A 25,007-nucleotide genomic window follows, 5' to 3' on the forward strand; every position below is an offset into this window, starting at 1 on the left:
AGCATTGCGCAGTGGTTCCAAGGTGGATCACACCATAGCCTAATGAATTATTGCTTGATAATTTGTGATATTCGAAATGTATACATACTTTAAAAGAATTTGGGAATTAGAAGGTGGTCACTTGTGTCACTTCAACGCCAATACATAATTATGATTATGTCAATTTCATTCACACATCACTCTTGAACTTTAGTGTGATCTGATTTGTGAAGTGAAGGGGTTGGGGGTACTCATTCTTCCATCAGAAAATCCCAAAACCATTCTCCTAGGTTGGGTGGGTGAATTGATATTTTGTGCATTCTGAATTCATTACACTGCTTGCCTAACCCAATCCTGCAGAATTATGATGCAACTAGTTATAGTGTACATTCAAATTGCATGCACATATTAGAAAGTTGCAACCCCACATTTGCACAGAGCAGTGAATTGGTGTACATATGTGCAAATAAATTTAATTTTTCTATGCAACATTTCTTTAATACCAATACTTGTTTTAGATATTGGAGAAAGCACAAGTTTAAATTTGCTATTCATCAACAGAAAGTAGTTTTATGTACCTTCTAACTGAAAGGAGTTTTAATACACTGGGCAATAAGCAGAACTGTTGTCATAGAATTGGTAATACAGTTAAGAGGGGCCCTTATATTATTTAGGATTATAAATGTCAGCAATATATTAATTAGACATTATGGTGATTAAATCTCTGTGTGTTAACTGGTGAGGTTGTCACAGCCATGCCAATTGTAATTGTGTAAACAAGCTCATGTAATGTATATCGGATATCTTGTGGAAACTTCCCCTGCATAAAGCAAGAGTACCACCTTTGATTTTCTGTTTATTGAAATAAATTTGAATTTCGATGATACACACAGCTTGTCTTTTGTTCCGGAATTCTGGGGTGGGGACATTAGATCTGCGGTTGCCACTTAGTAATAAGAGTGACATATCAACACATTTCTCAGTAGACATATTCAAGGGTCACTACTTATTAGGGTTGGGATCAACTGCAAAGTCAGACTTTGTAGACTTAGCAGGCTTTGTTATTCTGCATACATGGTGTTGAGGGGAACACCAAGGACAATGATAATTTTTTCTCTCATTCATGATATTGGGCTACCTTAGGATAAAAGCCTTTAGTCAATTGGTGTTTTATTGACTTTGTATGAGCTGGTCCTCATGCTAAGTCATTTACAATGCAGAGAATAGGCAGCATATGCTTTTGGGCTACCATGTGGTTCCATGCTTCTGTAGTCCTCTTGGTCAGGAGTTCAAAGTCTATTTGGGGGGGGGGTGAAATTTCGATGTTCATGCTTAGGCCCACAGAATTAAGTTTTCCCCAAGGTAATGTCAGGCAACTTTGTCAATCCCAAGCTGAGGCTATCAAGTGCCTGGTTCATCACTGGTAGCAGAGGGGTGTAGATGGACTCCATCAGCAAGAAGCAGGAAAGGAGCCACTTCTCAGAATTTGGGTGCTACAAGAAGGTAGTACAGTCAATGTTGAAACCTAGGCAGTAATCGTTCTCATGCTTGGATCAGCTCCCAGTCAGCCTCAGCATCTTTCCAGTGACCTTCGATCTCAGGATTACTGAACTGATTAGACCCAGCAATTCTACTGGTGTATAGAAGGGTCAAGACCTGCTACAAGCCTGTTCACAAAGAAGCAATCAAGGGAGTGAACACTGTCAATTGTAGGAAGAAATCTGACTCTGTCACAGTACATCTGGGTCTGTTAACACTTTCTACAAGGCTGGTCACTGGGAATCAATCAAGGAAGTCACCACTGCCAGTTGTACAAATAAATCTGGCTATATTAAGACCTGCTACAAGGCTGGTCACTCAGAATCAATCAAGGGAGTCATCATGGCCACTTGTAGAAATACAATTGGATCTGCAGTCCTCAAACACAGTTCCATGTTTAGGAGCGTCTTCCAGGATTTTGGGTTCCAGCATGGCTTCCCGATGAACAGTTGCTAGGTCAGCATCTTCTTTCATGTTCCCAATTTTTCTAGCAGTAATTGTAGCAGAACCTCCACTTTAATAGGGAATTGGGGCAAGTGACAATTTCACTACACAAATAAAAAGGTTGCAACAATTTAAACAATTTGGCAGTCATTGAATCAGTGAGGTCTACAACTTGAAATGTTTTCACAATCCTTTTCCAGGCAAAATCACCCGATGTTGATTCAGCATTGAATCTTAATTTAATTCACAAAAAAGTCTCATTTTGTCATGACCATTGTGGCCTTATAACTTGGAGAAAAGCAGAACTGTCACCTTCATTTGTTACATGTGGGTCACATTCACTCCATTCAGAAACAATGTCTGGCTGCCAGATTCTGAGCTTGAGTTGACATGGATGTCACTGGTAAGAACTACTGTACCTCTCTGAAATTGATCAGACTGCCATCAGCCCGGTAAACCCCCAAAGTTACCCATGCAATTTAATTGCATGCAGACAAAGGGTGCATTTTGTACGTCAACCCTGTGGAGCATTGAGTCCAACATGGACCAAATGCAGCAGTCTCTTTTCTTATGAGTGTTTGTACTAAGAATCATCAAGGATAGGTTAGTACACATGAACTCTTAAGTGATAATGTAGGATGTTCAGTCTCACAGCAACAACCTTTATAACACATATAACTGCCGTAAAAAAATAAATACATCTTTCTCCCAACACATGACAAATAAACTCAGTGGCAGTTGGTGAATTTCTCAATTGGAGGGACGTAAATGTTTGCCTTGAATATGTGTGAGTGACTGAGCGTAGTAAGTGAGAACAAGCAAACCAGTGATGTCTGGGGAGGGTTACCACCAAAAGTAAAATATAAATATTGGATTAAAATGGTGCATTCTCTTGCACACTTTTGTGAAAATTGAGTAAAAATCCACACAGTTTACAATCGATTTTGTAAGGAGCACATGAAAACATCCAATACATCTGAGTCACCAACAGTGCACAGATACATTTTCCAAAACATTTACATGATGCCTTTGTCCAAAATATGTGCAATTATAAACACCATGTTCATGCAAGCTGTCACCTTGCACACCCATGCACACTGCACCAATAGATACCATTATTACCATATATTAACCTGTTGGCTTTTGCAAGTAAAAATGCCATGCTCCGGTAAGAAAGTACATCCACACTGGCTGCACCAATGAAAGCCAGTCTGACAGACTCCTTGGGTCCCATGCCCTCACCCATCAGGGGCATTCTACCTATCATCACCTTCTCTCAGAGCTCAATGTAGCCAGAGCTCTGGTTCTCTCTAGGCTTGACTAATGCAACAGTCTCTTCCTCAATGTGCCTCTTTCCTCCCTTTGCCCCCTCCAACTAATACATAATAGGACAGCGACATTTATCCTTGGCCTCAAGTCCAGGGAGTGCATCCCCCCTGCCCTAAAATCTCTCCACTGTCTCCTGGTGATGACAGGAATCAAATTCAAGACCCTCTGCATAATCTGCAAGGCCATCTGGGGCCTGGGACCTCTTTACATCCAGCTTTTCCTCCCTAAATACCTCCTGACGAGAGTCCTTCGGTCCTCTGGCTCCAACTCTCTGCAGGCCAAATGTTTCTCCAAGCAGAGAGTGGAGGTAAATCCCTTTCTGTCGTCAGCTCCTCCCTCTAGAATGGCCTCCCTGCCCCCCTCCAACTTGAGCCTGATTTTATAAAGTACCAGAAACTTCTAAAGGCCTTCATTTTCTCCTCTTCCTTCCCTCTCCCTTTTGACACTATGACTGTTGACTGATCCCTTCAGAGTCATACAGGGGCCAGACCACTCCCCACCATTCCCCCTGCATCCTTTACCAGCACTTGCCCTTGGGTTCCCTTTCCCAGACTAACCCAACTTGGTACACCCTGCTCACTACACACATCCTCCCTTTTCACCTTTTTCCCCTGGCACTTGCCTTCTTGCCTCCCCCCCCAATACTTTCCTGCACTTCTCCCCTAACCCCTAACTCCCTACACTTACATCCTTCTCAAGCACTTGCACAGTGCGCTTTTCACAAGACCAATATAACCACTATTTTTTTTTATTCTCTTATTACCCCCACCCCATCTTGTCTTGAGGTACCTGGAAAAACATGTGTATAGGCGGCATACAAATATCCAATAAATACAAAATATACAAAATAACAATGTAATATCACTCATCATGGTTGCTTTATCATTGATGCCCGGGAACAAATACAAATACCATGCCACATAAGAAAGTATAGCTAGACTGGCTGAACCCAAGTATGCCAGTCTTGCTACGTAATAGTCTTCATGTTTGCTTTACCCTTGATGCCCAATAACAAATACCATGCCAGTGTAAGAAAGTATAGCTTGACTTGGTGCACCTAAGTATGCCACTCTACCTATGTCATTGCACCTATTATGTTTGATTTACCCTTGATGCCCAGTATTAATGCAATGCTGCCAGTAGCATCCCTCCCTCCAAAGAAGAGGGCGATTCCCCCCTCATACAATCTATGCAGGGCAGGAACACACATGCTCTCATTCTCATAACATATACTCGCTCATTCGTGTGCGCATTCATACATTCACACAACATACACACTTTCATTCACCCATGCATACATGCAGCGGTCATGCATGCATACATAAAAACAAACATTCACACATGGACATATTGACACAAATGTATTGAAACAAGCCCACGTGCATGCATGCAGACATACAACCACCTTACACAAGACACACAACAAATATTCACTTACCTCGGACCTTTAGCTCTCCGACATCATCCATGGCACGACCGGAAATCCCACCCCCTGCAATTAGTGTACTCCTATGCTAGTAGCGCAATGATGACAGGTGGCGCGGCTGATCTTCCTATGCCCCGCTGCCCTCTCATCATTGTGCTGTGCATATTTTGCACATTGAAAAAACAAAAACAAAAGTAACTGGGGGACACACCCCAGCTTTGAGGGGGGCAGTCAAGCGAGGGGGCGGCACCCGCCCACCCATACATACACGCCACCATTGTCGACACTAAAGATTGAACCATGAACCACTTGAATTCCAGTGTCTCAAATGAGCTAATTCTGACAAGTGAAAAAAGTATTTAAAACTATTAATGCATATTGTTCTTTCAGTGCCTTCTGGAGAGTAGGTGTATTCTGAACAGGCACCCACAGGAATGGTTGGTGTCGAGGAAGCATACTCTTTATTGACATGCTGATCAGAATCTGCAATCCAATCTTGGAGCAAAGTTATGATGGAATTGTCCAGTGAGAAGCACTTTATATTTTGCTAAACATATGTGTGCAGAGTCCACATAACATTGTGGGCAATACTTTTCATAATACCCGCCTGTGCCTATAAACAGCTTAATGAGACACCAGCACAGAAGAGTTCAAAGCTTCATAGAAACAGTTTATTCATAACACGCTTAAGTGGGGCCGGGACGACAAGCAACTACTTCGTCAGTGCCTCTTCTGGAGTTATTATGAGAACAAACACCCTTTATACATTTGGTGCTCATTGGTTTATGACAGGCATTAACTCCTCAGGCTAGATGTGAGCACTGGGCCAGGGTTTCAGTTTACTACATGCAGCTGTCACCTGGCTATTTCTACTCCTGTAGCCTGCTCCAAGAATACATGAGTATATACAGAGCAAATGATTTCTTTTTTATGCAAAGCAAGCAAACTGTAACCGTGTGCACAGAACTAACCAGATAATAGAACTAATGTTCATTGATTTTACAGGGTGTTTACAATTTTTTACAATTTTCTACAATCGGTCCTTTGAACATAAGTTCTGTTATCACAATATAATATCATTAAGTAAGTCAATCTGTTACATAAATGGCCAGCATATCTCTAATAACATTCTCCTGTATAATAAAAACATTAGTGGTGAATTCTGAAGTTTCCTGCTGTCTGGCACAAGGCAGGCACACAATTAATACAAAGACACATGAAAAGGAAAATTGCCAATGAAACCAAAATAACTGACAATAGTTTCCACCCAAATGTTGTCATTAAGGACCATAAAGATCCACCAATATCTAATGTATCCGTAGGGAAGTGTGTTTGGTCCTCAATACTCTAAACAAAAGTATTTTTCTCTATCATCCTTCTGGATCGACACTGATTACTGTACCAAAGAAGGATGGCGCTACATAATATTCCAGTAACCACCCACCTAACACTCAAACAATCAATCCTAACAGTACTGCATATACAAATCCCTTGGACCAATATCATTTTTCTTTTTGATAGAAGCATGGAGATGCACAGACCCTCTCTGGGTTGAAATAGCCATCCACTCATGGTTTAGCATAGCTTGTGTATGGAGAAAAACAAAACAGCAAAAATAAATTCCAACAAGACAGGTTTCACAGAGCTTAATTGCTTCTTGGAGTGTCTCTTTGTGCTACTGCACCCGAAAGTAGTCTAATTAAAGATGGCAGTCACGACCAATTGGTAGCTGTCCCTCATGCAAAGAGATTCATCTTTACAGTTAGTAGTTCAGTAGCTGTTGGTTCACAGTTTCCTGAGTCTCAAGTTATACCGTGGACCCACTGTTGCTTCAGCAATATCTTTGGGACTTGTCTTAACAGTACAGAAATCAATAGTCCTGCCACTGGGAGGGGGCTTTTGGGTCTCTTTAGCAAGCAATGCAATATCGAAAGGGGCAGGTAGCAAAGAGGATGGTGTACGCTTCACTTGAATGCTCTGTCCTGGTTCCTTCAGTGGTTTTGGAAAGTTATCAGCAACCTGTTTGTGGAGAATGGACAATGTTTTAGCAAGCTTCTTACAATAATACATCAACAAAGGGTAAGGGACAGTGCTCAGTCTATCTGGATTTGGCATGCCCCATACATTAGCTTGGCGGCCCATGACTACTTCATTAAGAGACAATCCAACACCTGAGTGCACTAATTCAATTACAGTATTAACACAATGCACATTATTGTTGCTCCAAACAGTTTGAGGCAGTCCAAATTGGGGTAAATACTCCTTTAGGAGTATTTTAGCAGTATTTAATGCAGTACTGTATTTTAAGGGGAATGCTTCTACCCATGTGCTAAATATACATACTATCACTAAAACATATTTATTTCCTTGACATGGAGGCAATTCAATGAAGTCCAATTATGGGGCTTCAAAAGGGAACTATGAAGGTCTAAAATGTCCCTTTGGTGCACCTTCTCCATTGCTAACATTATGTACAGCACAGACATGACAGTTTATACAATACACAATTGATGTTCATCTTAATTTAGTGTTGCTCCATACTGTAGTCAGCAGACTAAGCATGCCATCTGCTCATACATGAGAGTCCACCCAACATCCATATACACATTTCACATACAGTTTCCAATCCTGAAGCTCTTGCTCAGTGGCCTCAGCCTGAATAGTTCACACTGTCTCAAGGGTATTATTAAATATGATATTCTCTGGCTGCACCATGTGTGTAACATACATAAGAGATACAGGGCACTGTGCAGTTGCCTTTGCAATTTGGTCAGCAAAAGCATTACCGTTTGCCACATCAGTTACAATGGCCTTGTCTGTGCTGTATTTGATGATGGCTAGTTTCCCTGGCAGGGTCAGTGCATACAATTATTTCAAAATCAATGTATCATGCTATATTTCTGGCCCATGTGAAGTTAAAAATCCTCTCCCATCCCATAAGCGGCCAAAGGTGTGAGCTAATACATATTGACTGTCAGTGTAAATATTAACTACAAGACCAGAGCTCACCTCACAAGCTCAGGTAAAGACAATAATTTGAGCTGCTTGTGCTACCCGACAAGCCTCAACAATGGTTTTCAATGTTGTAATGGCATATGCTGCTGTGGTAGTACCTTCTGCTAATTTAAAGCGCAAGCTGTCTATATATAATATACCATTAGGTTTATCAATTGGAGTATCCACCAAATCTACCGTCCCTTCATTTCAATATCTGTTATTAATGCACAATCATGCATTATTTTTGATTCATGGGATGGGAGGGGTAGTAAAGTTGTAGGATTTAGAGTGTTACAACGTTGTATAGCAAAATCTAGAGCCAATAACGTCAGCTCATATCTAGTTAACCTGGCATTTGCCAGGTTCTGTGTTTTAGTTCTATTCAATAAAATATCGATTGCATGTGGCACAGACAATGTAACTTGGTGTCCCAATATTATGGCATCCGCTTGCGTCATGGAAATAGCTGCAGCCACTACACCCCTTAAACAATTTGGACATGCTTTTGCCACTGGGTCCAATGTAGAAGAAGAATACGCACATGGTCTGTTTTTTTCCCTTGCTGTTGAGATAATACAGATAACGCACAGCCTTGCTTTTCATGCACAATGTAAATGGTTTAGTCTAATCGGGAGTGCCCAAAGCGTGTGAATTATACAATGCAGATTCTAAAACATCAAAACTCTCTTGCTCAGCATCAGTACATGGCAAGGGGACCAGAGTGCTACTGAGTGTTAGCTCTAATAGTGGATTTGCTAAAAGTAAAACATTGGAAATCCACTGCCTGCAAAATGAAATCATCCCTAAAACCCCTCTGATATCTTTCTGTGTGATAGGGACAGGTATTTTCATTATAGCCTCCATACGCTGAGGGTGGAATCTACGCTCCCCTTTTGACAATAGGTGTCCCAAATAGGTAACCTGGGTTTTGCAGAATGGTAATTATTTTTAGGGACACTTTATCTGGCAAGGGTGCTAAAAATTGTAATAATCGCACAGTGCCATCCATGCATTGTTATTGGGTATCTGCAGCTTTCAACAAATTATCAATGTATTGGGGCAGTATGGTATTGTAGTTGGCGTAAATATGTCTAGCTTTGTTATAGTATATAGTATATGTGTGATGCCAATGGATGTTGTATTGTTGAGACTTGGGTTAGTTTGCTCCTGAAACACCCTCTAACTGCTCCCCAGAGCTTTTGCACAATAAACTTGCTTTATCTGTCAGTGTCCTCGGCCTGTTTTTGGTTAATGTGATTAAAGTTCCACCCCCCACATTTGGTGATCCAAGGTAGGAGCCCAGGCATTCAGAGACATTGTGAGTCTTCTGTCCACACCTCTCAGCTGCGGCACCAGACGTTGGAGACCAGTCTTCCGTGCACGGTAAAAAAGAGGTATGTGGATGCAATATTGGTTAAAGGTGTGTCTGCTCCCCGGAGAACTGGTGCCACAGTCTAGCAGTGCAGAACGATTTGATGAAGCACCACATCTGAGCACCTCAGTTTCACATCAGTACACGGTTGGGGATGTAAAGCAAGAGAGGGAAATAGGGGTAGAAAAGGGGTTGTTTCCTTGATTTAAGTTTTTCGGGGGGGTTAGGTGGTAGGGATTGACTTGGGTGTGAGATTAGTTGAGTTTGCAGGGTTTGGAAAAGTGGATGTTTTTTGATAGAGTGACTGAAATGTTTTGTGTTGTAAATCCTTTTGATATATGTTTTACTTAGTTTGCTATTTAAGAAGTTTTAGGGGGTATCTTACACTGCACCCCCATTATGAAGCTTTTCCTGATACTCTTTGGTTTGCTTGTTCCGTTGGCTGGAGCCCTCACTTGAAGATGGGGTGGTATCTTGAGGTAAGTCGAACTGTAGATACTTTTCTGAAGTAAGTCTTGACTTTCTTTTGTATTTGCTGTGCGGGTACAGCCCCTCACCTCGATTTTCTTGGTTAGTCAAAATATCAAATGGGAAACTTCCTGTAGTCAGAAAAAGGCGGTTTTGTAGTAGAGAAGGCCATACTAGTAAAAGAAGAGAGAACGAGAGCAGAGTTGAAGTAGTGGAAAGCATTGGGCCCCTCCTATGCTCGAGTGGCGGGGATATCTCGGAAATATTGGCCGGTGAGAGTTTTTGATAAAATGTTGTATTCTGTGGATGACTGAGAAGTAGAATTGGAGTAAAAAGTTAAGTGAGGTAATTGTGGTACAGGCGAGTACGGTGTGAATGGCGACTAAGGAATTGGAAAAGGGTAAAAAGGGAGCTCTTGGGTGAAAGTTTCTTCATGCCGCAGGTTAGGTTTAGTAACAGATTTTTTGTGAAACTATTTTTTGATAACTTGTATTGGAATATGGAGACTCCGTTGAATCATTTATGCCATGTGAAGCCCAGCTATAAGGCCAAAACTTTAAAATATCAGGGCATGGTTGCAGGAGATTAAGGGGAAAATGATACATTCTTGGCCTTCTCAGGGATTCTAAGATACAGGGATACTGGAGAATTTGCATACTACAAAGCACAAGGGCTCGAAGTTAGAAAAGCGGTTAAACATCTTGGAATTATGGAGGATGCAAGAAAAAAGCGGGAAGGGCCATAATGTTACGTAATGAAAGGCGAATCACTCAACCATCCACACACAGGAGAGACAATCAAATTAAAAAGTTTTGCTAAGTGCGATTCTCACAACGTGATATATGTAATAAAATGCACCTGCGCTGGTACTATGTTGGTCAAACACTTAGGTTGGCTAAAACCAGGTGGAACGAACAAAGATCCTATATACGGAACAACAACAATAAAAACTCGGCAGTGGCCAGACTCTGGCATGACAGAAAACATAATTTGGCCCAGATTAAGTTTGTAATTTTGGAGGTAGTAGAAAGAAGAGATCCTCATGAGAACTTCCAGAAGAAAAAGGACCAACGAGCAACCTTTTGGATCAACCGTCTTAGCTCCTTGACACCAAAGGGGCTAAACGAAGAGATCAATTACATGTGCTTTCTGTAAATGCCAACGTATACATGTACAAAACCCTACGAAGCCTAGTTATAATGTGTGACTTCACTTAACATGATCTTGCACTTTTCCACATTGTGCCTTACACCATTCTGCTTTTGTGCAGATTAAGCCTTTATACATTGAAAAACTGCCCAGGTCCACCATGAGTGGCTTATTACTCTTTGATGACTTGCACTCATTCCGTTCATGGCGGAATTAGCTCTCTCTACTAATTGCCCTAATCTAACAGGAACGATCTATAGATTTTTATATGTTTGACTAATATGCTTTGTGCTTATTATCCCACTTGGTACGCTATAAAACTTCTGTTAATCTAACAGGAGTCATTTTCCACTCTTTTTCTACAGTCACAACTGAGGTTGCACAGTCTGCAGGTAGCGTTCGGCAACGGAGTCATGAGAGCATTGAGAGCTCTATTTGCATACACTCCAATCTTACTGTAGCTTCTCAAGTTGCATTGTGTCGCCATGGAGACATCCCCGCCCTAGGGTGCACACCCGGGGGAGGGCGCGAGATGTACGTGCTACGGCTCTCCAGCTGGACCACGGCGCCTCGTGCCATCTCCATGGCGACGCAGAAAATAGGCTTCCAGTTTGCACAAGCACGCGTCCCCGCGGCTCACACGGCAGCAGCTGGATCAGAACACGGACATGAGGTGAGTGCTCGCGCTTCGGTGCTAGCTCCTGTAGTGAATATAATTTAGAGAGTGACACGAGCTGAGGGTTTGTTTATCTCCCAGCAGGGGCAGCATTGCTTCAAGCATTTTTACAAGCATTTGAAAATGTGAATTACACCCAATCAGGTATGACAAGCTCATAGATCATTTCTTAATACACAGATATTGTAGACTTTAACGTACCTAAACTAAAATGTACTCTCTTTTTTCCATTTCGTGATGAATCGACTGTAACAAGAATGAATGGTATGTGCTGCATTATATTTTGAACATGATGTTATTTGTTTAATTTTTGCCTAGAAATCATGTTTGTTTTGCAAATATTGAACATTGATCAGAGAAGTGATAGCTTTATTGAGCGAAATATTGCCCATGTACAGCCCTGACGAAGGTTTTTCCGAAATGCATTGGCAAATGTACACCTATGGCAGACTGTGATGATCGCTCACATTGTAAATAAGCGCTACTTCAAGTACACATATCAGGAATGTGAATAAAACATTTCTTGATATACATACATCGATTCAGTATATGTTTATAAAGACTTACCACCGAAGAAGACAAAAACATCTTTTTTCCTAAAAGGTTTCTGAACATTGTTTGAACTATTCAGCCTCTCGGATTGGGGGCCAACTGTGAAGTGCCAGTTTAAATAAGGTGAAGCCACCTTATTTGTTCTCCGTCAAGGGCCATAATGTTGAAATTGTGGGGGGGAGGGCTGAAAAAAGGAGGGTGCTGGAATTTCTTCTACACCATCCCCTATATCGGTGCTATCCTTTATCGCCGGCATCGTGGTACACAGACCCTGAGTTTGTACCACTATTTTCCCCAGCAGCCATTCCAGTGCTTGCAAGACGGACACATGTAATACCTCCATCAGCTACAATTTCTAAGAACTGGGGTTCTGAGGAAAATAGAAGGGTAGCTCTTTCAATGGTTAGGGCTGCAGAGAGGATGACAGTAGAGAGCAGGAAGCGGATAACTCCCCCAACTGTTATGTTAGCAGCTAGATTAAGGGTGGAGGAGCAAGAAAGAGTGACATCGATACTTAGCAGAGAAAGGATTGGAAATGTGAAAGAGGAGCTTAGGCCTCTTCCTGCGAGGATAGAGGATAGATTGTGAAGAGTAGTAGATGAGAAAGAACAGTTTAGAGGAATGGATCCCCGGTTTAATGGACCAACAGGAAACAATTATGGAGGATTTTAAGGGATTCAGTGTTGGTCATGTGGTAAGTTGGGGCATGTGTCACAGCACTGATGTGAATGGCCTCAGTACTTTAACATGGGAGCTCAACAGGGGAAGGCCCTGACTCTGCCACATATCCGAGGTCCAGTGCAATTGCAGCAGGCACCGGTTGAACAGAACCCAGCAACTGGGGCTGCACAGACCTTTGGGATCCCATCAACCATGCCAGCACAAGCACAAGCATCAGTGCAGGCATGGGACAAGAATCCTTTACCCTATGGAGCAGTTGCACACTACACTGGAGCAAGTGTTTTCAGGCAAAATCATTTTTCTCTCCTAGGTGCTAATATGTGCCATGTGTATGACAACCCACAGGGATCTCTGATGTGTCCATTCCTGTCCATTACCACCGATCCTGAAGAGGAACCCGAACAGGTGTTCAGGTAGGTGACCAAATATTTTCATTTATGGTTGACACAGGAGCTACCACGTTTTGTATTAAGTAAGGTGAGGTCCCCTTGTCAGGCAAAACACAGAGATTCTCTGGGGCTGTCCTGCCGGTTGCTTTTACTGAAGATCTTCATATCAAGGTGAGTAATACAAATGTATCATCCCCTTTGTTGTATTGTATGGGTACCCCAGCAAATCCTCTGGGAAGGGACATCCTGAGAAAGTTGTGGATATCGATTGTTTTCTTCAAGGAAGGTATTCCATGCTCAACCCCAGTTAATGGAAGCAGTGCATTTTTCAGACCTATTGTAGTGACAGTATGATTAAGGGGCTTCCCGTTCAGGCATCATTGTTTCTTTATGGGTTGATAGTTTTGTTGAGTTGGGTCCCGGGTATCAGAAATCAGACATGGTGGGTACCGATTGAGTTTTTATTTCGACTTGATGTACCGCAGGAAGGAAGGAAATGCCAGAGAGAGCTACCACAGTTCAAAATGTACCTGAGCCAGTCACAGTAAAACTAAGAATATTGTTCATGATTGCACCATGTATGAAGAAGAAGAAGAAGAATAGAGGGTAAATTTGAAAGCAGATGCCTTGGAATGGTGTGTGGTGATTTCTGTTGATGGGTCTTCGGCCATGCACTGAGAGACGGGAGAGAGGCATACGGGCGCAGCATGGATCTTCTGGATGGGGAGTACCATGGCCTACTGAAGAAACAGTTGCCTTCTCATTACTCTGCACAAGAGGTGGAACTGGTGGCACTTATCAGAGGTGCTAAAAATGGTTAAGGGGAAGGCAGTCACTGTTTATTCTGAATCTGAGTATGTCACTCCCATCGTCCATTCTGGGCTATCAAGATGGCAGAGAAGAGGATTTAGGAGGTCTGACGAGGCCCCTGTCAAGCATGCTTTGCTGCTATCCCAGCTGATTGAAGCCTTAACCTTGCCAGTAGAGATAGGTCTGGTGAAGTGCTCTGCTCACACTAATAAGGAAGCAGCATATTTTCCTTCACAGATTCCCAGGAAAGGGGTACCGTGTCCAAATAAGTACAGTTACCAACCCTGTATACCACAGTCCCGGTGTTCCAAATAATAGACCCACAGATTTGCTTTGGAGATAGGACATGAAGGGCAAGGTAGTAGTGCGGTAGTAGTGCCTGTAGAGCTGATCTTTTGGCCCTAGAGCAACTACATTATCCATCACTTCTCGATGACAAATCGCAGCTGAGCTCCAGGAGGATTGGTTTATGCCTAACTTAAAATAACAGGTAAGTAGATTTGTTGGGAATTGTGTAGTGTGTAAGGAGTTTAATCTCAGAAGTACCATGAGGTTAGTGAGGTGGGTCTTACCCAGGCCCTCAGGTCCATTCAAGGAGCTCCCTATCAATGTTGTGGTCATGATTACGAGGTACAGTAACTTCAAATATGTAATTTTCATGGCTTGCCCGTTCTCCCAATGGCTTAAAGATGGTCTCTGGCTACGAAAAGTGTTAATATTATATCTTCACAGGTTGTGTCTTCTCGCCAATAAACAGGAGAAAAAGGCAAGACTACTGAGGATCAGCACAAGATACAGCTTCTCCACGGGGATAGAGCCTACATCCGCACATTTGTGCACTACTGTAAAGAGCAGCATTTCCATGGTCCACACACAGTTGTCTACGTGACTCCAGCTGCCGTACAGGTACAGAGCAATAAGAGTTGGATCCAACTAAAAGACACTCAAAGCGATACTGGCAACCCTCCATCTGGCAGGAGCCGGAGCAGGCATAGAAGTACGCCTCAACAGTTCAGTGTGAGGGGGGTGTGAATGGAGATATGGACTTTAAATAATGTTTCTATAAGAAAAGGAATAATTTTTTTTGGTCCTTGGGTTATCATGTCTGAAGATGACAAATGGAAACCAATTAGAATTGTCTAATCTTATGAAGTATGAGGAGAAAATGTTAAGAAGAAAACAAAATGTTGACAATGGTTTTTTTCAGTAATGATGATGATAAGTTAAATCCCATAATGGATGCACATAGTTTCGCAGTTGACAGTGTATGGTACAGCCATATGAAGAAGGTGGGAAGAGAGAGATCCGTAGGATATTGCTAAATCTGCTCTCTCATTCCCCATGCTTCTGGCGTTTCTAGGGTGTTTATTCCAAATGAGATGGAGATAGCAGATGTGCTATGCCTAGTGCACTTAGCCCTGTGCAGAATTCGAGGGCAGTTTTATGGGTAGTCAATTACAGCATCAGTTATGCCCAGTGATGAGGATTGTTCAGTGGCTAGGCAAGTGGAGCACAAAAATAGTTCAATTGATTTTGGAAGTAGATATTTTTTCTAAAAATTGATGGGAGCAAGGGGTGAAGAGTTGCACAGCTGGAGGAATGAGGGGATCCTCGGAATGAAGGGTGGCACAAATAAACAAAGAGTGCGGAACAGTATGGAAATATCATTTGCAGTATCTGGCGCTGCTCAAACAACCAGAAACACTTACACATGTTTTTCTATGTTTTAAGGGCAATGGCACAGGGCCCATTGCCACAAATGGGAACTGCAGTAACACTCTGCGAATTGTGGATTTTGCTGAAGTTGTGGCTGCCCTTCTCAACAATTTCTAAATCTGTGGACAGCGTGTATACAGGCAGTTGACTCCAGCCAACGAGGTGTGTGCAGTCTCTCACCCCTTCATGTGCCCGTCCAATGTAATCGCTGAAGAGCATTTGATTCTGACTCATCCAATGCCTGAAATTACATCTGTGCCCGCTTTGTCCCCTGTGCCCCTTGCATCCCCTTCATCACCACATGAGGACAAATCAGAGACTTTTCTTGAAAAGGTCCAACTGCCTCTCAGCGGCATCCTCACAGGCATTAGCAGACATTCCTGATCAATATTGGTTGTTTAGCCACAGAGAAACCTTTTTTTTCCTCCCTCCTGGCACCTGGCATGCAAGCAGTGGCAAATGCCAATTGGCTCCAGGTGACCAGGTATGCACTCTTGCTCTTTGTAAACACTCCCAAGTCAGTGTTTAGTGCCATCAAGGAAGAATTGTGGGCACTCTGGCTCATAACTTTGCAAAACCAGTATATATATACTTGACAGCAATGGAGGGCAGAGTATGCCAGAACATAGGGAGTACCTGCTGTACATCTGTGCCTCCAAATGACACAGAGAATGGCATGCTCACCAGAACTATCGCTGCTCTGCATAAACCGAAAGAGGTCATGGAAACTGAATCTTGGATCACCAATGACTCATGGCTAGACTCTTTGTTTGCATGGGTACCTCTCGGGCGGAGCCTTGGTGTAAAGATTTAGATGCTGCCAGTTTGTTTTATGTTGTTGCTCTGCCCAGGTACCAACAGGTGCGGCCGTGATGATCATAACTCTGTCTAAGACTAGGGCCAACACTACTTCATCCCATATGAGTACTCACACAGAGGATGTTTTGTTTCCCCCACCAAATTGGCATGCTTGTGTGAAAGGGGGTATATTGCAGAAATGGTGGGGGGGATGAGTCAGGATGATTAATTGGAGGAGTATCCCGTATTGAAAGCGGGGTGAGAGATGGTTGTAGAGATGTTCCTCAAGAAGATGATTATGATTTGTTAGTTAAAGTATTAACTAAAGGGGTGAATGTCAGGGTGGTCAAAGAAGGTCCCTTCTATTATGAGAAATTCATGTTGCAAGTGCCATATTGATGACTGCGGTGCCGCAAACTGAGCGCTGTTTACTTTTCATTCAGAACTGAAACAATATTAACTTGCATGCCCGCAGAAAGATGAAATATCAAATCTGCCAAATGTAAAGGTAGACATTTACCTTAATATAAATACATGGGCAATTAATTAATCTCAACATTAGTGCCCTTTTACAATGAATCATAACATAGTGGTTAGGGCTCTCTTGCAACATGCACTTTTTGACTTCTACACAGGTTTTCAGACACAGAAGGCAGGTAAATGAGTAATCCCTCCTGATGTTTGAGAGCATGACCAAAAGAGGTTTTTTGTTTATTCTGGTCAGTGGTAAAACACGGGATAAGCTAAATGCCCAAAGATATTTAGGAGTTTCTTTTTTGTCCAAAATCCTTATTGTGCATTTGGTTGAAATATAAACCTTAAACACCACATATAAGCATAACAAATAAAAACAGATTTTAAATGTATATTTTTATTTTTTATTTTATTTGTATTTATTTATTATAATTGTACATAGTTCAAAGCAAACTTTTACAAGCAATATTACTCAATACATAAGCCATTTTATACAAACAGAACAAGAACACATACAAATGTCTACATGCATTTTAACCTTAGGTATCCAAGTACCCACAAAATCTACTAAATCTACTTATTTACAAAGAAATACAATTTAGAGTTACAGGTTCCTACTCATTTTTCTTCTGATGTTCCTTAAAATAGCACATTCAAGATGGTAGACTTTTCGGTCTAAAGTCTAAAATCTAAAATAATTGCATATACTTTATATTGAACTACAAATACAAACTGCAATTACCTTGCATTGGATTGCGGGATTTCAAAAGTGCAAAGTTTCAAGTTTGCTTTTATGCTCCAATTTTCTATTAGTACTTTTTATTATGTGGAGGTAGTAGCAAGGGTTTAGCCATATTCTCAAGGAATTTTCCAAACATATTTACTTACACCAAAATTTTGGTATCGTGGAGGGGAAAGGCCCTTCTTCAGACTCTACATAGGGCTAATATGACCCTCAAAGATTCCGTATTTAAACAGAAGACGCAGAATTCACTAGATTTTATGGAGTTGTAATCGTGTAGAAAGGGCCCCAAGGATACCTTGTAAAGCAGACCCAGGCTTGGGAACTCTGTGAGTATGTGTTTGGCTGACTCGTGGTTCGTGATAACCTACAGATTCTGCAAAATCTCTTTTTCCATGGTAAATTTAATTTCGCACCACATACTGCTAACACTGGTAGCTGATTTGTGCGTAACTTCATGTGGAAATCGTGAACATCAAGGTCTGGACAGAGTATTCGCTATCGCTCATGTTTCATACAGCGATGAACCACCAGTACCACACTCGCATAATCCTTTAGTGAAGATAGATGGTCATAATTACTTTGCCAATCTCATTTTGTCAACCGCTTGACAAAGACTCCCTTTAATGTTTCAAATGCAGAACATAGTCCGTAATCAGGCGACCAGCCGATGCTATTACATAATTCACCAAACAACTTGACATGAGGTGACCTAGAATTCCCAATCAATTTTACCTCATAACTAAAGCTGAGGCTCGTCAAAAGAGGGCAACGGGGTGCCAGCTTTGACTTCAAAATCCGGATGCCCTTACGTGCCACCAGTTACACTCTCAGGGATATCCAACTTAACTCAAGTCGCACATATTCCATCGAGGAAGATCGCAGTATGCCCAAAATGGATCTCCAGAAACAAGACTGTACCCTCTGCAGCCATTTCAGTTTTCCCAACGCCATATAAAATCGTTGGGCATGGCCACTGCCTACATAGAGCCAATATTCCTTTCAAAGAAAAGCTAGTGTGTTCAAGCATAAATCTCCTTGATAGACCAGTAATTTGCTTCGCCCGTCTGAAGTTGACTTCTATAATGTCCCGGTATCCCAGACTCACAGACATTTCGAGCCCTAGATATTTATCGGTGTCAGTGTACTCAATTGTTCCGACTGTTGTCATGAGCTTAGTTCTGTTGATTTATTTTGTCTACACTAACATTACCTTAGTTTTATTTCCATTTATTGTCAGTTGATTCTCTTTTGTGCACAGACCCAATTCATTTAGCATAGCCTTAAACCCTGTCAACATGTGATCAAACACTGCTAAATCATCTGCATACAACATACCAACTATAGAGACATACCTGACCTTTGGAACACGCACCCCCTTTTACATCAGCCTAGCCAACAGATCTGACACATAAATCTTGTAAAGTAGCGGGGCTAATATGCAGCCCTGTTTAACCCCCCTGTTTATTCTCATATGCTTGGAAAAGCTGCCATTATTACCCAGCCGAATCTGTGCAGAAGTGTTTGCATGCAGGGCCATAATCACTTCCAAGAGCCAACTCGCACACCCCCAGTCTCTCATTTTCCACCACAAGATATTTTCGATCCACCTGGTTGAAAGCAGAGCTAAAGTCCACATAAGCAATATACATTGAGCTACTAGGAGAAGACCTTGCCTGGGATATTATCGTGTCCAGAGCTCTAATGTTGTGGACTGTGCCCGACCGAACACAAAAGCCTGTCTGAAAAGCTTGGAGGATGTTGCTGCTTTGTACCCAACCCTGCAAAAGTTCAAGAACATAGGAGGCAAATACCTTTCCATTTATGACGAGCATCAACAATAAGTGGTAATTTTCAGGGGCCAAACGGTCACCGGTTTTAAAAACTGGGACCAGTTTTGATCTCTTCCAGGAATCCGGAATGGTCCTGTTTTTATAGACCATTACAAACAAGTGGCACAAAACTTCCCCCCATAATGCAACATCCCCCTTCAGTGTGGCTGCTGAAAGCCCATTTGGGCCGGGCACCCTAGAGTTTTAAAGATTTTTAAGGTGTTCACAGATATTTCTAAAATTGAACACAATGGGCCAGTCTGACGTGATTGGTCTGCTATGCTGTGAGTCACCAGTTTTTGTATACATTTTATGTTCTGTGAAGTTTACCCAAGACCCTTCTGAAATCGGGGTTAAGATCAGCAACTCAGAGGGTTTCCTGAATGAGGATAATATGCTCCGCATACTTCTTGTATTGCCGTTTAATAGCGTTTCAAGGAACACCTGCCAGTTTCCAATGTTGCCCTCTTTTTTTCCCTTCTAAGCCAGATTCTATACTGGCATTTTAGCCTAGAGATTTCACATTTAACTCTAGGTGAGGCGATATAAAATTTAATATTGACTCATTATTTTTGTCTAAGGGCTCATTTTGCTACTTTAATTTCCGGGACGTAACAATGGATAGGTCTTTTGCCCAACCCTATTATTGCCTTACCCCTCATTTCCCCGGTATTATGAGCAATCACTCATAGATAATGTTCTATTTCATTCACAGAACCGGACAATGGTTCAAACTTCAATCTTTGCTTTACATGATGCACCATTTTGCATGCTCTAGCAATGTTTGCTTCTGACCAAAACAGTCTATTACCTGTTTGTGAAGCTTCCAAACTGTTTGGTCCTCCCAGAAGTTGTCCCTCCAAGGACCTGGTACCCGGGGATCATAGATGTTAATCACTAGAAGCCATTTCCACACTGGAGATCCTTTCAAAACCACCTCTACTGCCAACACGTTCCCCTCTAAATTTCTCGGAAAAAGTCAACAGGAATAATGTACATTGCTAACACCAATCAGCATCCCTCTGAAAGGTCACCCCAGAGGGCCCTACTTTGCTTTTACCTGGTGGATTTGATAACCACCCATCAGAAACTGCTCTGTTAGTCATGTTTCTTGGAGCATAAAGATCACTTGCTTTGAGAGGAGATCCACTGAGTGACCCTTTTGGAAATAATGAGAATGGCCTCTAGTGTTCCAAGAGTCTAGGGATACATTTCAGTTTTGGGGACCGTTTACTCCTGCAAACATGCTCTTCAGCCACTGCCATGCCTGTGCACTGTCCAATTTGACTGGATGAGGGATACGCTATGTCTGCAAGACCTCCCTCACAGGGCTATGGGGTTTAGCACAGCAATTGAAGCACAAACCAGACTCTGCCAAATTTAAAGTCTTATCTAGTTCACACCCCAATAATTCCAATGACTTGGCCTGAGCTCGAATTAGAGAGGCCGTAACAGGTAAGCCACAATGTATTTTTGAGGCACCCTCATGCTTTCACAGGTTCTATGAAATCAAAATCAGTATGCGTAGTGGAATTTTACTGCACACTTTGAGTAGTTCATTTCTATGTATATGCGGGCACCGACCCTTCTTTTAATTTTTCCTTATGGTGACCTTTCTAAGATCTAAACTTGGTCCACTGACGTCTGCCTCTGGTTCCTGTGCAGTACATACCACAGTTTCCTCCAAAACGGCCCCACACTACCTCCTGTGTTGGTGGCTGTCTCGGAAATAGTAATTGTAACTCTGGGAACTTCAGTGGCTGCCACTGACGGGCTTCTATTTGAATTGTCAGGCAGTGAAGGGGCAGCCATGTCGTATTTGAGAAGCCAACTGATCAAAGTGCACACACTAGATTGGAGTACATTTTTCTGCTGAGTCCCCTTTTTCCTCCGCCGTCTCGTTAGCTTTCTCTGACTGCCCCCTGATGCTACTGTTGAATTCAGAGGTGGCGATAAATCAGCTTCAGGTAACACGATAGATTCTCCCTTCGAGACCACTGCTTTGTTCCAATTGTTCAGCTTAAGACGTTGTTTATGTGTAGGGTAACAGAGTGGTGATTGAACTGACAATTCAAACACACTGTGCCTGGTAGATGGACTTTGGGAAGGAATAATGATCAACTGGACTTCTGTTGAGTTTACCAGGGATCTCCCTGGAACTTCGTTTTCCGGCACCACCCCTCCTTTCCGGACCAGTTCTAAACATGATTGTAGATCATCTTGGAGTGAAGTCATATGGTTGTTTTGTTTTAAAACTTCTTCATGAATCCTTACACATAGTTTAAGAAGTATTATAAATGCAAAATTCAGGACGTCCAACAACATCCCTATTTCCAGTTGATCTGATAGATCTCCCACTGTTATTTCATCTTTCCTTGCTCAGTGGGCCATATCCCCCTCAGATGGTTGTAGCATCTCACTATTAATCCCACCTGATTCAAGCACTAATTACTTGTTTGGCAAAACAAATTTGATGTAGCAGCTAGTTTTTGTGAGGGCGCACCTCCAGGTCAAAAGGTGGGTGAAGATGGGCCTGTGCAAATGGGGCTGACTCTGCCAACAGGGCAGCCGGGGGAACCGCAGTTAGCGAGCTCCCTGCACCATTTAAAGGGCCGACTCTAGTGGATTTCAGATTACAAAATGGTAGTCCACCCCCCCTCCAACAGGCGATTTCCTGCACTTAATTGATAGCACAGTTTTAGGAGCAAAGTATTGTCAATTCACCAAATGTAGTAGTTGAAGTGGCTCCCAAAGATAATACTCCTGTAGATATGTTCAAATGCTCTTCCACTGCTACCACCTTCACCAGCGCTCTGGTAGTTATAGCACTTTTAAAGCGGAAATATTTTGTAATTTGGGCCGGACAGGTAGTGGGTTTTTTTCCACACAATTTGAATCCCTAGACTTTCCCTTAACAACTTCTTCACATTTAATGGAAACGTCTGCCAAGGAATGCTATGGAAGCACCCCATTTATATCAATTTGATTTGCCAGGGCATTTGTTTTTAGTTTTCTGAAGATTGTAGGTGGATTGTTTACCATGAGCCATTGCCAGCATGACACCTGGGTACAATGTAAAAGACACAGAAGACTTGGCTCAAAAACTGTAGTTTCTAAGGACTGTAGTTTCTAAGGGTACCTAAAAACAGCACACAAGATTTCAAAGGTAATATCCCACAGTCACTCAAGGTGCGCAGCGGCTGTCGGCATTCACAATTGTTTACAAGGGAAGCGGCCAAGATGAAAAGTCAGTGCAGTTCTGTGCTTCCTACCTTCTTGCCCTCTTGATCTCATTGGGCTACGTGGACTGCGAAGACTGCAGGCCACTCAACGCAAATCCGCTCCCGCACTGCAGACTACCAGAGTATTTATGGCTTGCTCCTCCTCCACAAAACGAAACAGCAAAGACAGGGAAAAAAGTCTTCCCTCACAGACCAGCAGACTGCAGGCAACTCAACTGCAACTCTGCCTACATTTATATACACAATTTACATACAAAGTGCCATCACAAATAAAATTGCAAAAAAAATGCAAGTATTTCTTTTTAAGAGAAAAAAGGGGCTATACAATTAAATTTCATCTCCTCATAATGCAGACAAATCTCAGACAATCAGGATTTTCAATTTGTGTGATAAAGGGGGAGCCTTATAGATTGGAACGGTTGAAAGGGAACAGATGTTATCTTTCTCTTTGTATTCAAATCTTTAGAGGGCATTAGTTATTTGTTCGGTTAAGTATTTTTCCAGGCCATTAGAGGTTGTATGTATCTATACAACCTAGAAGGTATTTTTAAAGGTGCCAAAAGTCTGTGGAATGGTGATGGCTATCTATAGTTCAAGTGAAATAATGGCTTGGCAGACCTTCCTCTATTTGCTAAAATAACTCAACGTTACCATGTGTAATCATACTTAAAGATTAAAGGTTTTAGGCCAGTTATTGGTAGCAATGAATTATGTTTTCAATAGTACTGTTTAAACTATGCACCGATGTTAGGACCTACTACAACCAATCCCAAGAAGAGGTGTGTTTCAAAATATGATCTGTAGGTAATAATAAAGATAAGCTTGACCAATGAAAATGGAAGAATTGGGGAAATATTGCATTTCTTTGAAAAGGTTTTGTCCAATCCTATTTGGTGGTTGGAGAGTAATAAAATGTATCTGGGAGTGTTTCTTGCAGCAAGAAAGTATATAAACTGCCAACTGATGTTGCATTGTTGAGACATGGGTTAGTTTGGTCCTGCAACACCAGCTAAATGCTACCCAGAGCATTTGTACAATGAACCTGCTTTGTGTACAACCGTGTACTTGCTTCCTAAGTGGTGGGCCTGTTTTTGGCTAAGGTGATTAAAGGTCCACCCCACAAATGCAACCCAAGACCACAGTTTTTAGGTTTTTAGGTCTAGTCGACCCCACCACAGAAAAAATGAATTCTTTCCACATTCATTTTGATTTTGGCATAAAGATGGCAAAGCCAGCTTGGTCAAAATATGCCTATGTAGCATGGGCTATTAGGCTGGATATATTGTAATTTGATTATCTTGTTTCTTCCTGGTGTGCATGCATCCAATCATAGTGCATGCATCCTATCTGATTCACTTTACTTTATGGTGTGACTACATCCAATCAGCTGCTGTGTAAGTGTGCACATATTCAATCAGCTGCTGTGTTTGTGTGCATGAATCAAATCATGGAGCTATGACCACTATTGCCATATTCAACAGTAGATACTCCATATCACCTTAAGAGCAGTTTAGAACTGTTTTCAGATAGCATACAAAACCTCCACCTATGCACACGCTGAACCTTGCCCCGACTCTCAGAGACAGATTTAGCACTCAGATGATAGACAAAGCGTGAGCGGCCCTGCCCTGCCCTGGTCCGCAACACTCCCAAATTCTTCACATTAGCCACAACACACAAACCCTCATCCCTCCCTGCTGGCAGTCAGGCAGAGGAGAAGTAGAAGCAGTCTTGGCACTCACTTACAGGGCTCGGTTGAACATTTGCCATGGTGCATGAGGGCACATTTCAATACGATTACGCCCCGTTGTCTATGGTTAGGGGTGGACACAGTCTGTAGCACCCTGGGCTGCTTAAATAAGAATGGATACAAAAGAATGCTCTTTAATCCCACGGGGCAGGCATCCAGAGCGGCCACAGAAAAGTTAGTAATTGCTCTTTTCGCAAGGTACTAATGCAGATTCAACCAGAGTAAAAAGCAAAGTGGTGTAAATGCCGCTGGAGGCTATCAAAGCCAATCTGTAATCTGATGCAAATTGCACTTTAAAAGTCTTCAGTTTAGGTGACGGCAGCTAGAAAAGGGCAGCCGATAATATGCACGCAGCCAAAGTAAATATTTAATGCCATGAAAGAAAATAATATGTTGCTGTGCAGAAAGACTGCTTTGCTCTTGACTACATAGACGAAATCATTTTTTTAAGTTTTCTATCAATGTTTTGAAAAGTACACCAAGCACATAAGTAACCAACCTGACATTATAAACATTGTTATAGCAGTAGGTCAAACAAAAAGACAGGTATGCCTTTATTTTTGCAACCCTGAATGCAAGATTGCAGTAGCAGCCTTCAATGGAATGTGGACCTAAAAGCAATATCATTTGTTTTTTTTTACA

At 42.1% G+C, this 25,007-nt stretch overlaps 1 long non-coding RNA gene across 1 annotated transcript in view; it reads right to left on the reverse strand.

Annotated features, from left to right (window-relative positions):
* Positions 1-6,222: 6,222 nt before the first annotated feature.
* Positions 6,223-25,007, reverse strand: part of LOC138510976 (uncharacterized) — a 93,727-nt gene continuing 74,942 nt past the window's right edge. Inside the window, exon 2 of the long non-coding RNA XR_011280506.1 lies at positions 6,223-6,736. This is a non-coding gene — a long non-coding RNA (uncharacterized lncRNA). The remainder of the gene's footprint in view (positions 6,737-25,007) is intronic.

This window comes from Ambystoma mexicanum, chromosome 6p (assembly GCF_040938575.1).
Source record: "Ambystoma mexicanum isolate Mex_15411 chromosome 6p, UKY_AmexF1_1, whole genome shotgun sequence".
NCBI lineage: Eukaryota > Metazoa > Chordata > Amphibia > Caudata > Ambystomatidae > Ambystoma > Ambystoma mexicanum.